Source organism: Lemur catta, chromosome 12, assembly GCF_020740605.2.
Source record: "Lemur catta isolate mLemCat1 chromosome 12, mLemCat1.pri, whole genome shotgun sequence".
Taxonomy (NCBI): domain Eukaryota; kingdom Metazoa; phylum Chordata; class Mammalia; order Primates; family Lemuridae; genus Lemur; species Lemur catta.
In genome coordinates this window covers 57447413-57461857 of record NC_059139.1, presented here as the reverse complement: position 1 = coordinate 57461857, position 14445 = coordinate 57447413, and the positions used below count along the sequence as shown (strand labels likewise).

The 14445-nt window shown below is 34.5% G+C and overlaps 1 protein-coding gene and 1 non-coding gene across 3 annotated transcripts in view; one reads left to right on the top strand and one right to left on the bottom strand.

Annotated features, from left to right (window-relative positions):
• The window catches only part of RASA1 (RAS p21 protein activator 1), an 89974-nt gene that overhangs the window by 59831 nt on the left and 15698 nt on the right, over positions 1-14445 (bottom strand). The gene's annotated exons all lie outside the window — the stretch shown is intronic.
• On the top strand, positions 8744-8851 carry LOC123648691. Its single transcript, XR_006738717.1, has one exon. It is a non-coding gene; the product is annotated as a U6 spliceosomal RNA (small nuclear RNA).

Here is a 14445-nt window from a genome sequence, read left to right as displayed (position 1 = left end):
TATCGGAAAGCTCTAAAGGCAATCTGAAAAAATGAGTTTAAGAATTCGAGGAAAATGCTTACTCATAGTAAGGAAGAAGGTCATCTTTTCCTTAAAAGCAAAAAAGACAAAAAAGAATGGGTAGAGAAACAGCATCTATAATCCTAGAATGGTAAAGGACAAATATACGGTAGCCTCAAGGTAAAAAGTAAAGAAAATTATTTTGAGATGAATTTTCTGGGATGAAAAAAATCCTCAGACATCTAAGCCTAATTCCTTAAGGTCACAAATAAAGTAATGAGTGAACTCGAAAATATACATATTCAATTCTTCCAATAAAGTAGTAATTAAGGCCATCTACTGAGGAAGGGGGTAGGCCTCAAGCAGTATGTTAAAATGCCAAGAAAGAGAAGCTAAGGGAAAATATATTGGAAGTCTAGAAGACATGAACAATTCCAGAGCAGCAATAAAAGCACAGATGAAATTAGCGCAAATTTGTAGTATTCAAATAGTACACTCAAGTAACTTTTCCCGTAAACTTGGACTCTTCTGGCACTGCACAGAAGCTTTAATTTACAAAGCTCCCTTCCTACATGGAAGAAGATATCAGTGAGTCCACAAGTTACCAGAAACAGCTTTTTATCTATACTAGTGAGAGGCTTTGACACAGTGTATGTGCAGAAAGTTCCTAAAAACAGAGAACTGTTTTCGTACAATTGTTTAGTATCTAACTTAATAGAAGACAGCTGGATTTTCATATTTGCCTCTGTATTCAATCTGTTGCTGTATATTGTTTTGGTTCATAGTCTATGAAGATTATTACTTAATATAGTTACTTATAAGTTAGATAAAATATAAAATCTGACCATATCTATAAATATCCAACCAATGTCTATCATTTACTCATGCATATCATGATTCCTATCATGCAATGGTCAAGTGAAAAAATATTAGCTCACTGCATATTAAAGATATTAATGCATTTCATTTACAACATCAAAACATCACATTCCTTAAGACATCATTATGCAGTAGCAGGGCTATATTGTCCAAATTCTGGATATTCCAAAAGAAAGGTTTGGCCCTGGCCCAGCACCCAGAAGTTAAACTCTCAGCCCTTGAAATATCCTGTTTAATAACAACAGTGCCTTTGTTTACCAGAAGCCTTGAGCCACAACAGACACTTTAGGCTAACAATGTAATTTTTGATGGGGGCCTTGGTCCACACAGTATCAGTTAGACCTCTAGCATCAAACTGATGAAGTTACTAAGGCCAGCCACATGGGTGCTTCAGGCCTATATGATCGACTCCCAATAAAAACCCTGGACATCAAGGCTCAGGTGAGTTTTCCTGGTTGGCAATACTTCATATGTGTTGTCATACATTGTTGTTGGGAAACTTAAGCACTGCCCATGTGACTCCACTTGGAGAGGACAACTGAAAGCTTGCATCTAGTCTCTCCTGGACTCCGCTCTATGCATCTTTTTCCATTGCTGATTTTAATTTGCATCCTTTTGCTATGATAAACTATTACTCTGAGTATAACAGCTTTGCTGTGTTGTGTTTTATTAATCCTTCTAGCAAATCACTGAACCTAAGTGTGGTCTTAGGAACTTCTGACAACAACTATCAAGCTCATCAGAAAAGTCATTAAATATTCAGGAAGCTCTCAAACTCACAATTGCAGATATAAGGCTTCCAAAATTCTAACTTTTGGCTGAAAGCTCAGATTTTGCCTGAAAGCACTAAATACTGCTAGTTATGTTCCTTAAAGTGACAAGCTCACTTAGTTCTTTTTCAGAAAAACATCCACCAGATATTCAAGTCAGAATAACCCCAGTTTGTCAGTCATTCTTTAAAGTAAAACCAGTGGGCCACAAAAGAAGTGGCTAGTTCAGCTCTAAACTCAAATAACCGCATAACTGCTTTTTCTCAAAACACTGCACTTCTCAGGACTAATATTATGTGTACTTTCCATTTCAATACACAAAATACTAAAAAGACATACACTCAAGAATTGCAACTTAATAAAATTAGTAACTTTTACTGCTCCACAGAAGACATTCTTAATTGAAATTGGCTTTCTTCTTTTTTCCTCCAAGTATGTGGCAGCAAAGAATACAATGACTACTAGTACAGTTTGGTGCATTAATTATTTGGTTATTAATTATTTGGTACATTAATGCAATTACTCCATTAATTTATACTAAGGCATGGAAGTTTTACCTGTTACTGCTTTGTACTATCAATGCAACTGTAAAGAAAGTGAAAATGGCAAATGATGCCCTAGTATCAAGAAAATCATTTGACTTTACAGACCTCTTGAAATGGTCTCAGGGAATCCCATGGTTTAGAACCAATACTCTTGTGAAAGCAGACTAGAAGAGACTATCAATCCCAGGGGAGCCATTCCAACCTCTTTCTTAAACAGACTCAGCTAAGTCTGTCAACTCCTATGTGAAACACAAGACCATCACCAAGACTGTAACCAAAATTTTAAGTCCATCCTCTCTATTTCTTCATGACAAGCCTACTCAGCCACCATTAGTTACAAATTTTTGGTTACCACTGCTTTCAAATAAGACCAACTGGGTTATAAGAAATAACTGTGGAATTCTAAATAAGAAATAACTGGATTTCTAAATAATGTATTAATTTGACCACCATTATATTCCAATATATTTCAGATTTTAACTTCCTAACTTTCACATTTTTCTTCTGCTTACAAACATTTTGATGATAAATTCCAGTCTCTTTAGATTACTTTTCTTTGGCTGAATCATACACTTACAAAATTCTTTAAAATTCTTTAAAAATTCCTTACATTCTACATGATGGTTTGCTAATGTTCCTTATCTTTAACAAATTTTCAGAAATTATTTACAAATTATTTAGGAATACCTTATTTTCAAATACTTTTAACTTTCAAAGAAATGAACCTCAAACCAGACCTTTTAACTTTCAAAGAAATGAACCTCAAACCAGACAATTATCGACTAACTGATCTTCAAAATTAACAAGCTCCTTAACACTACTTGCCACAGCCAACAATATAAGTCTTCCTTCTAGTCAAATCATTAACAGCACACCTTCCACTTTTTCCTCTAAAAGCCCTCCCTCCAGGTCACCCAACAAGTAGCAGATATTTCAACTAGCACATACACATCAATCCTAGGAAAGGACTCTATAGTATATAAAAATTTAATGTATTACGGCAGGCACATCACAAAGAGTATTCATATAAATATTCAAATAAATATTGCTGGAACAACCATTTAGATGTTTAGAAAGTAACCAACTTAGATTCCTAAACTATACCAAAATAAGTGCCAAACTAAAGTATTTTTTAATCAAATTATAAAAATTATAGGTTTATATATAAAATCTTGATGAATATGATAATCCTTACTTAAAAGCCAAAACAAAAACCAAAAATCAAAGAAATATACACACAAAGAAGATTGAGATTTGACAGTACAAAAAATAAATACGGCTGGATGCACTGGCTCATGCCTATGATCCCAGCAACTCGGGAGGCCGAGGTAGGAAGATCCCTTGAGGCCAGGAGTTCAAGACCAGCCTGGGTAACATCTCTAAAAAAAAATAATAAAAATCATCTGGGCATGGTAGCACATGCCCATAGTCCCAGCTACTGGGGATGCTGAGGCAGGAAGATCACTTGAGCCCAGGAGTTCAAGGCAGAAGAGTGCTATGATTGTGCTGCGGCAGTCCAGCAATAAAGACAGACCCCATCTCTTAAAAGAAATAAAAGAATATATCAAAATAAAAGCAAGCAAAACACTAAATGCTCATATGTGCTCACATAACACATGCAAGGATCATCACTGTAGCTGTTTACAATATCATAAGATAAAACTTAATCACTAGAGATAAGGGTAAATAAATTATGTACATCCAACAGAAAATTATGTATCTACTTAAAACAATAAGGTAGTTCAAACATTCAGAAGTATACAAACACATTGTCTGTGTATATTACCATAAACTTACCTTCAAGTCTTTGCACACTAATTTCACTCAACGGGTCCTATCTTGACTGTCCTATTTAAAATAGTATCCACTCTTCTGACACTGTCAATACTACTTTATCTTTTCCAACTCTTTTTTCTTTTTTCTATAGCACTTATTACCTTCTAGCATTTCACACTATTTATTTATCAAATTTATTGCCTTTCTCCTACTAGCAAAATGTAACCTGCAAAGGAGCAGGTATCTTCATTTGTTTTTTCATTTATCCTAAGCATATAGAATAGGTCCTGGCATAACACAGGTTCTGAAAAATTCATTTTTAAATAAATCAATATACAAAGAAATGGTAAATAGTTGACCCTAGAAAGTATAATTGGGGAACTGAGAGTCAGTGATTGAAGGGGATCTTTATAACTAAAGAGTACTTTTTTTATATATTACATTTTTTCCCTCTGTGAAAATATATATTGTCTATTAGAAAATTTGTAACACAGTGGTGTTTCTGTATCTAAACATATCTAAAAATAGAAAAGGTAGAGTAAAAATATGGTATCAAAATCTTATGGGTTGACTGAAAAGTCATTATGCAACACATGACTATATGTTATACATATAATAAACGTATACATGTGTTATACATATGCATATTTATACATATATAAACACAAATACACATATACATATGCAATAGCAATAGTTACGACTAGGAACAATTAGACTAGGGAGGTATAAGAGAGTGAAGACTTACTCGTTTTTTGTTTTCTTTTTTAACAATAGGTATCATATAACACCTGTTACATTGCTTGAGGCAAAATAATCCTCCAACCAAGAACAGCTAGAAAGGCAAATAAAATATTAAAAATAAAAGTAATAAAAAGAAAGATTGTTTTAAATCATTCAAGAGGTACTGAGGCAATCGAAACTTAAGGAGTAAACATTTCAGAGAAAATGGAAACCTGAAGAAGTAAGGTGCCACGCAGCAGCCACTCTGCCACTTTTTCCCTCAGACTATTTATTTATCTTTTGTGGTCACAAAATAAGAGGTTGAGAATCCATTCAGAAGACCCAGGTCCTCCTCCTGGACCCTAATAAGAGGAAAATAATCCAGCAGCACTTTTATCAGTCTCACAAAGCTAGTGAGATAAATATTAAGAGACTTGAGAGGCCAGGAACCTTGACATATTTCTCTCAATAGTTGATAAAAGACGATAATGGGAAAAAAAATCAAATATAACCAAGATTCATAAATATAACTGACCTATAACTAAAACTGCATCCAGCAACAAAGGAATATATAGGTTCTTTTCAAGTTAACAAGGAACATTTATCCAAAACTGACCATATGCTGAATCAAAATGCAAGCCTCATTTCAAAACAATCATTCAGAGTATGTTCTCTGGCCTCAATAGAATTAATCAAGAAATCAGGAATCCCCTAAAACTGTAAAAGTTCCCATCTATTTGAAAATTAAACAATATACTCCTTTATAACTATTGAATCAAAGAAGAAATCACAATGAAAATCAGTCATATAACAATTTGTGACTAAAGGTGACATCATACTTAGTGGGAAATCTTTAAGTGCTTATATTAGAATACTGAGAACAATTACTTAAGTATCCACCTTAAGAAATTAGAAAATAAGCAAAAAGTTAAACCTGAAAAGGCAGAAAGAAAATAGAAAAGAACAGAATTAATGAAATCAAAAGCAAAGGTATAACATAAAACTTGAGAAAAAAATTAAAGATTGGTTCTTGGAAAGACTAATAAAATTGATAGATCCTAGCACAACATTGAACAAATGATGAAAAAGATCACAAATTATCAATTTCAGTAATGAAAAACGGACATCCTGCAGATCCTACAGAAGAACAATTAATTATGCTATTATATATCAAGAATAATTACAAGAATATAGAAATAAATCAATGGGACAGAACTGAGATGTGAGTAACAAACTCACACAAACATTGCCATTTTTCATGACAATGTTGAACCTGAAAAAGATGGGCTTTTTAGTTGATGGAAATGAGTCAAATAGATATCCATATTTTTAAAAAATGAATCTTGACCTTCCTTGCTCCAGAAGCAAAAATCAATTTCATATTGTGGAATTGTGTTACATGAAAAAGAAAAAGATAAAACAATAAAGCTTCTAAAAAAAAAACGACACACACACAAGCAAATGTATTCACATCCTTAGGGTAGGCAGATTTCTTAAACATGACCAAAAAAGCACCAACCATACAAGGAAAAATTGATGAAACTAAGAAATTTTGTTCATCAAAAAACAATAGTACAAAATTGAATATCTCTGTAAAATATACATTCAACAATGGACTCATAGTCAGGACAGAGAATAACTAACAATAAACATGATAAAAGAAGACAAGCCAAAAGAAAACTGGGCAAAAGACTTAAACAGCCACTTTACAGAAGAGATTATTCCAAAGGCCAATAAACATACAAAAAGATACTTTCATTAGGTATCATATCAGGAAAATACAAATTAAAACCTCAAGGGCTATTTCACCACCCACCCACCTAAATCACTACAATAAAAGAATAAACAGTATCAAGTGCTGCCAAGAATGTGAAGCAACTGAAATTCTCACACATTGCTGTTGGGAATGTAAACTGGTACAAACATTTTGCAAAACTATTCAGCAATATCCACTAAGCTTATCATATCAATATCGTATGACCCAACAATTCTAATCCTAGTATACAACATAAATGTATACATATGTTCAGCAAAAGTCATTACAAGAAATTTCACAGCAATGCTATTTTTAATATCCAAAACTAGACACAACCTAAATGCCATGTCTATCACTAGTAAAAAGGAAAATACACTGTAGTATAATCACATGAGTAAAACAGTGCTACATGCAACAACATGGATAAATCTCATAAGCAAAGTTAAATAACACGCAAAAAAACATGTATTATAGGTTGAGTATCCCTAACCCAAAAATCCAAAATCCAAAACGCTCCAAAATCTGAAACTTTTGAACCCCAATATGAAGCTCAAAGGACATACTCATTAAAAATGCTCATTGGAGCATTTTGGATTCCAGATTCTCACATCAGAGATACTTAACCAGTATAAAGCAAATATTTTAAAATCCAAAAAAATCCAAAATCCAAAACACTTCTAATCTCAGGCATTAAGGGATACCTAACCAGTATATGATTCAATTTTATTATATAAAATTCAAAAGACAAAAATAATCTATAGCATAAGAGTCAGGATTCTGTTTACCCCTGGGAGAGGTGGTGTGGGTATTACACTGGGAACAGGCACAAAAGGGCATCTAGGATGTTGGTAATATTCTGGTTCCTTGATTTAAGCATCAATTACAAAGGTACATCCACTTGTTAAAATTCACTTAGCTGAACACTACGCTTTATGTGTGTTATACTTCCAAAAAAAGGCATACTTAAGGAAAAAAGTAATTCTAAATATGGAAAACCTCTTTATACAAAAACTTTCAATGTTAAAGGGGAATATGCTTAAAAATATTTCTGTGTATGTATATACAGAATGTGCGTGGGGGGGTTGTATAAACAATATTAGGCGAAGTTATATCCACGCCAAACACTTCACAACAATGCACTGTCCAGCTGTTACTCTCTCCCTTACCTATTACATCATCTTGGACTGAATCTCCTTTAACCCCCAATTTTTTTTTTTTCGATTGATTGGCCGACTATATTGACAAGATACTGATTGGTTACATGTTGAAGAAAACATACAATACAAAATACAGAAAAAGTTGGTTCCATCCCCTCCCACTCCCCCCCTTCCCCACCTCACCCCCCAATACTCATCATCGTGATTTGGTCAGAACAGGGCTCAGAGCCAGAGGTCAGGGTGACCAAGGGTGGAGGGACTGTGGGCAATGGGTTTGTGGCTGTCACTATAATGCTGTGGTAATGCTGTGGCTTCTCTCCCAGCTGGGAGTCAGGGGTGGGGAGGGGACAGCAGCCTGGTGAGGGCCAGCTGAGAGAAGAGCTGCCTATCCCTTCCCCAGCCCCAAGGCCTACCCACTGCCCAAAACCAAGACCACTCCAAACTAAACGTTTGCACAGGCCAAACTGTTGTTAACTTTTGAAAATTCACGTATGTTCTGCTCAATAGCCTAAGACTCAATGGTCAGTACCAAGAGCTGAGTCAATGGGTGACACAGAACCAGGTCCTAGCCCTGTCTCATCAGTTCTGCCTTTCTATGACTAACATACCTCATGCCCACTGAGGTCAGAGATACGACTACAAAATCCATCCTTCTGTCTCTTTGGCATGTATGTTTCTATAACTCTCAGGATTCTCTCACCATTTTTCACTTTCTCTGTTCATTAAGTAATTATGCAAACTTTAATCAACCACATATGATTTCATCCAAAAATTCTCTATCATGTTTCTATCATATTTAATGCCATATCATTAATAATAGGATAAGCTTTCCAGTTAGGGAGGCTTCCTCTTAATCCCTCTAACTCTTAATAAGCAACAATTAATATCTATCTATTCTTGCATTATGGGTCATCTCTTCTTCGCCACATATTATAATGTGTCCAAAGAAAAAAATTACAAGCAAACAGCATACCTTCTAAGCCTCTATATAATGTTAATATGTCATTCACTCACAATTTGATTTTCTCTTTCAACATCTATGTAGGTTTCTGATTTCTATGACAATTCACATCAACATCACCTGTCACCAGAAAATGGGTGCCAAACGTTCCCTTTCTTCTGTAAGAATCAAATACAGTGCTCACTTTGGTAGCACATGTACTAAAAATTGGAATGATACAGAGAAGATTAACATGACCCCTGCACAAAGATGACATGCAAATCTGTGAAGTGCTCCATATTTTTTATGTATTCTTACCCCCTACACACAAAACAGTTAACTGTGAGATGATGATGTGTTCATTTACTTGACTGTAGTATACTTCACTATGCGTATGTGTATCAAACACATATATTGTGTTGTGTACCTTATATAAAAGCAAAAAAAAAAAGAAACAAGAACCATGTACAAACCTTGTAGTAAGTACTTTATTACAGCCTTTTGATAATTATAAAACATCAACATCACTGTGAACTAGAAAAGGAGAAATGTTACCATATTTCACAAAAGGAAACACTGAATCATGAGGAACTTAAATTAACTTTTCCAAAATAGTGATTCACTAAAAGCATTAAAACTCAGGTTTTCCAAAGTCTGAACTATGGGTTTTTCCTCCATACTACTTCCACTATAAGCATCAGGTAGACAGAAACCTAGCTACCTGCTATTAGTTAAGTTTCTCAATACATGCCCAGAAAAGAACCATCACTAAGCATGTTAAGTTTAGAAAAAGCAGAGTTAAGCAAAAAAGTTTTGTTTAGTATATCAAAGACTCTTTTAGGACTCCTGCATCAATGTGCATTTCAGATTTCCAAGAGCACAGACCCAAAATGCAGAAGTTCCCAAATTATTTAACCGTCAAAAAGGCCACAGAACACTAATTCCTTTAACTGAACAATGCCGTGCACAATTAGTAAATGGTATGACATGCTTATGAAATAGTTGACACTTGTTACCTGGCTAGTAATTCCCTCTCTTTATTCGAAATTGCTTTCTTCTGGTAAAATATCTATTTCAATTCTCTAGGTTTTGATTAAATATATCAGCAAATATTGAAAATAAAGTATTACTTACTTTCAAATATACTAAAGTAGGCCGGGTGCAGTGGCTCACACCTGTAATCCTAGCACTTTGGAAGGTAGAGGCAAGGGGATTGCTTGAGCCCAGGAGTTCAAGACTAGCCTGAGCAACACAGCAAGACCTCATCTCTACAAAAAAATTTGAACATTACCTGGACGTGGTGACACTCACCTATAGTCCCAGCTACTTAGGAGGTCCAAGCGGGAGGACTGCTTGACCCCAGGAGTTGGAGGTTGCAGTGAGCTATGAAGACACCACTGCACTGTAGCCTGGGCAATAGAGCCAGGCCCTATCTCAAAAATAAATAAATAAATAAACACAAATATACTAAAGTAAAACCAAGAAAGCCAAGCTAAATGACTGTTTAAAAAGACAGCAAAATATTTAGTATTAGGAATAAAAAAAATTATCTATTAAATTTCATCTTTTGCTATTTTGAAAAAACTGCTCTCCTTAATTTGCTATCCCTTCTACCCATTCCTTAAAGGATTTAGCCTCCAAAGTCCAAGAAACCAATCTCTTTTTAAGCCCTTTAAAACCTGTAACTTAAAATTCCTTTAAGCTACTTCCAGTTTCCTGTCTGGCAAGTAAGAAGGTCTGAAGTCACTACCTCGTCCTAACAAAAAGTAAAAAACTGAACAAACTAAAGAATCAACAACTCTGCTTAGTTCCTTCAGACACGAGAGGTCACAGGGCAAACCACTGCCCAAAATTGAGAGACAGACAGGCAGAAACAGAAGAATCACAACTCACCATAGCAGAAACCCACAAGCAGAAACTTCCCTGGGAAGCAGTGCCAGATTAGGGAAGCTTGAACTATAACTGAGGAATTGCTGAAGGCTCAGTGTAGACAAGTCTGAGAGTTAAAAACTCGGGGGGGGGGGGGGGGGGGTGGCCAGTCAGAGGGGGGTCCAGACACTTTTGTGAATTTTATCTCTGTGAGCTCTACTAGGTCCTCACAGTAAATAACAGAGAAAAATCTCTTTTTGTGTTTCTGGTTAGGGGAAAGGGAAAAAGAACTATTGTGAAATATGTCAGAGCATCTTCTTAACAGGACCTGTCTTTAGGAGAAATTAATTTACCAGAGCCTAACCTACCTGGGGGAAAGGAAATACTGTACGAAAATCCAGCTTCCTTTATCCTTTCACAAGGGAAAAGAAAATACTGAACACTAGTCCATTACAGCCATTCTGTCCCACCTAAGGGCAGCAGAGATGAAGGTGGGGAATTGAGAGACATCAGTGAAGTTTGAAGTCCAGGAGCACAGGCTCACCACAAGACTGAGAACTAATCACAGGACTATAGAATGTTTCCCCTACCATTATATTACCAAAGGCCTATTTATGATGCAGTTCCTTTTACCCACTGCATCATGCACACCTTGCAACAAAAAAACTACAAAGCGTACTAAAAGACAAAAACACAGTTTGAAGAGACAGAGCAAGCATCAAAACCAGACATGACAGGAATTCTGAAATTATCAGACTGGGACTTTTTAAAAACTGTGATTAATATGCAAGTGCTTTAATGAAAAAGGTAGACAACATGCAAATTATAAGAAGAACGATGAAAATTCTAAGAAAGAACAAAAAAGTCAAAAATCAAAAACAATGTAACAGAAATGAAGAATGCCTTGGATGGGCTCACTAGTAGACTGGACACAGCTGAGAAAAGCATCCCAAGGCATGAGAATATGACAACAGAATTACTTCCAAAACCAAAAAGCAAAGAGAAAAAAGACTGAGAAAAAAAAAATACATAAATAAAACCAGAACACAACAGAACATTCAAGAACTGTGGAACAACTATAAAAGGTGTAACTTACATGTAATGGAAATGTAAGGAAAAGAAAAAGAAAAAGGAACAGAATATTTGAAACAATAATGACTGGGAAATTCCCCAAGTTATATGTCAGACACCAAACCACAGATCCATAAAACTCAGAGAACACCAAGCAAGAGAGGACAAAAAAAAAAAAAAAATACATCTAGGCATATCACATCTAAACTTCAAAAACTCAAAGATTAAAAAAAAAATCTTAAAAGAAGCCAGCAGCAAAAAAATACCTTGCCTATAGAAGATCAACTTCTCCTTAGAAACAATGCAAACAGAGGGGAGTGGAACGAAATATTTAAAATGTTGAGAGAAAAAAACACCAACCTAAACATCCATACCCTGTGAAATTATCCTTTAAAGGTGAAGGAGAAATAAAAACATTCTCAAACAAAACTTGGAGGGATTTGTTCCCAGGAGACCTGTCTTGTAAGATACATTAAAAGAAGGTCATCAGAGAAAAGGAAAATGACATGGGTCAGAAACTCAGATCTACATAAAGAAAGGAAGAGCATCAGAGAATATGTGAAAGTAAAATAAAAACATTTATTTTTCTTATTCTTAATTGATCTAACAGGTAACAGTTTGTTCAAAATAATAACAACAATGTACTTGATTAGGTACGCTTATATATAAGTGAAATGAATGACAGCAATGAAACAAAGGACAGAAGTGAGAAAACAGGAATATTTTTTATTATAAAGTATAGGCACTACCCATGAAGCCATATAGCATTACTTGAAAATGGACTTGAGGAAGTTGTAAATATATGTTTCAAACTCCAGGGCAAGCTAAAATATAACTTTTAAAAAGAAGTATAATTGATATGCTAAAAACTGAGAGAAAACAGAATCATATAAAATGCTCAATTAAAGTCACAAAAGACAGAAAAGTACAGAAAAAAATAGTTACACAGAGAAATGGCAACCAATAGAAAACAGTAACAAATGTGGTAAATATTAACCTAACTATCAATAATCACTTTAAACACCGAGTCTAAATACACCAATTCAAAGACACTGTCAGAGTGGACCAAAACCCAAGACAACTATAAAAACAAGAAATCCTTTTCAAACCTAAAAACACATATACATTAAAAGCAAAGGGATGGAGGAAAATATTAACACTGCATGAAAAATACTAACACTACATGCTAACATTAATCAAAACAAAGTGGGAGTAAGGAAAGTTATCAGCGATAAAGAGCAGCATTGCATAATAATAAAGGGGTCACTATTCCAAGAAAACATAATAATTCTTAATGGATATGCACTTAACAACAGAGTATAAATACACAAGGGGGAAAAAAACAGAACTGCAAAAAGTAATATATGAATGCACTATCAGAGTTGAGACTTCAACATGCCTCCATCAGAAATGGACAGATCCAGCAGGCAGCAAATCAGTAAAGGATATAGTTGAACTCAGCAGCCCTATCAATGAAGTGGATATAACTGATATTCACAGACTACTTCATATAACACCTGCAGATTACACATTCTTTTCAAGCTTACATAAAATAGTCACCAACATAGAACATATTCTGGGCCATAAAACACATCTTAACAAATTTACAATTATAGAAATCATACAATGTCTACTCTCCAATCACAATGGAATTAAACTAGAAATCAATCACAAAAAAAAACTGGAAAATCCCAAAATACATGGAGATTATACGACACACTTGTAAGCAACACATGGATCAAAGAAGAAATCTCAAGAGCAATTTTAAAATATTCTGAATAAAATTGAAATGAAAACTTATCAATATTTGTGGGCTGCAGTGAAAGCAGTGCTTAGAAGGAAACTTATAGCTGAATGTATATACGGAAAAAAAATAAAGATCAAATCAATAATCTAAGCTTCACATTAGGGAACCAGAAAAAGAAGAGCAAATTAAATTCAAAGCAGATGAAAAGAAATATAAAAATTACAGCAGAAATCAATGAAACTGAAAACAGGAAATCAATAGAGAAAATTAACAAAGTTGGTTCTTTGAAAGGATCAATAAAATTGATAAGCTTCTAGCCAGGCTTAGAAAAATAAAAAGAGAAAACACAAATTACTAACATCATAAAAGAAAGAGACATCTCTACAGGTCCCAAACACACTAAAAGGATAATGAACTAATATTATGAATAGCTCTATGCCCACAAATTTTCAAACTGAGATAAAATGGAATAATTCCTTAAGAGACAGAATCTGCCAAAACTCACAAAGAAATAGATCATCTGAATTGGTTCATATCTATTAAAAAAAATTGGATCAATAATTAATAACTTTCCAAAACAGAAAGAACCAGACTCAAATGGTTTCACTGGTGAATTCTGGTAAACACTCAAAGAAGAAATTATAGCAAATCTCTACAATCTCATAAGCAGTTACTACCTAACTCATTCTATGAGGTCAAAATTACCCTAATAGCAAAACCTGACAAAGACATTACAAAAAAGAAAACCACAGACCAATAACTCTCATGAATATAGAAGTGAAGATCCCAACAAAATATGAGCAAATAGAATCCAGCAATGTATAAATAAAATTATGCACCATGATCAAGTGGGATTTATCAAGGCTGGCTCAACATCAAAAAATTAATTAATGCAATCAATCACTGCAACAGGCTAAAGAAAAATCACATAATCATATAAAGAGATGCATAAAATTCACTTGACAAAATCCAACACCCATTCATGATTAAAACACTCAGCAAACTATGAATGGAGGGGAACCTTCCTCAACTTGATAAAAAACATCTAGGAAAAAAACCTACAGTTAACACCACATTTAATGGTGAGAACCTTAAAGCTTTCTCTCTAACTAAGATAGGGAACAACGCAAGGATACCGCCCTCACCACTGCTTCTCAACATTGTACTCAAAGTCCTAGCTAATCCAGTAAGACAAGAAAAGGAAATAAAAAG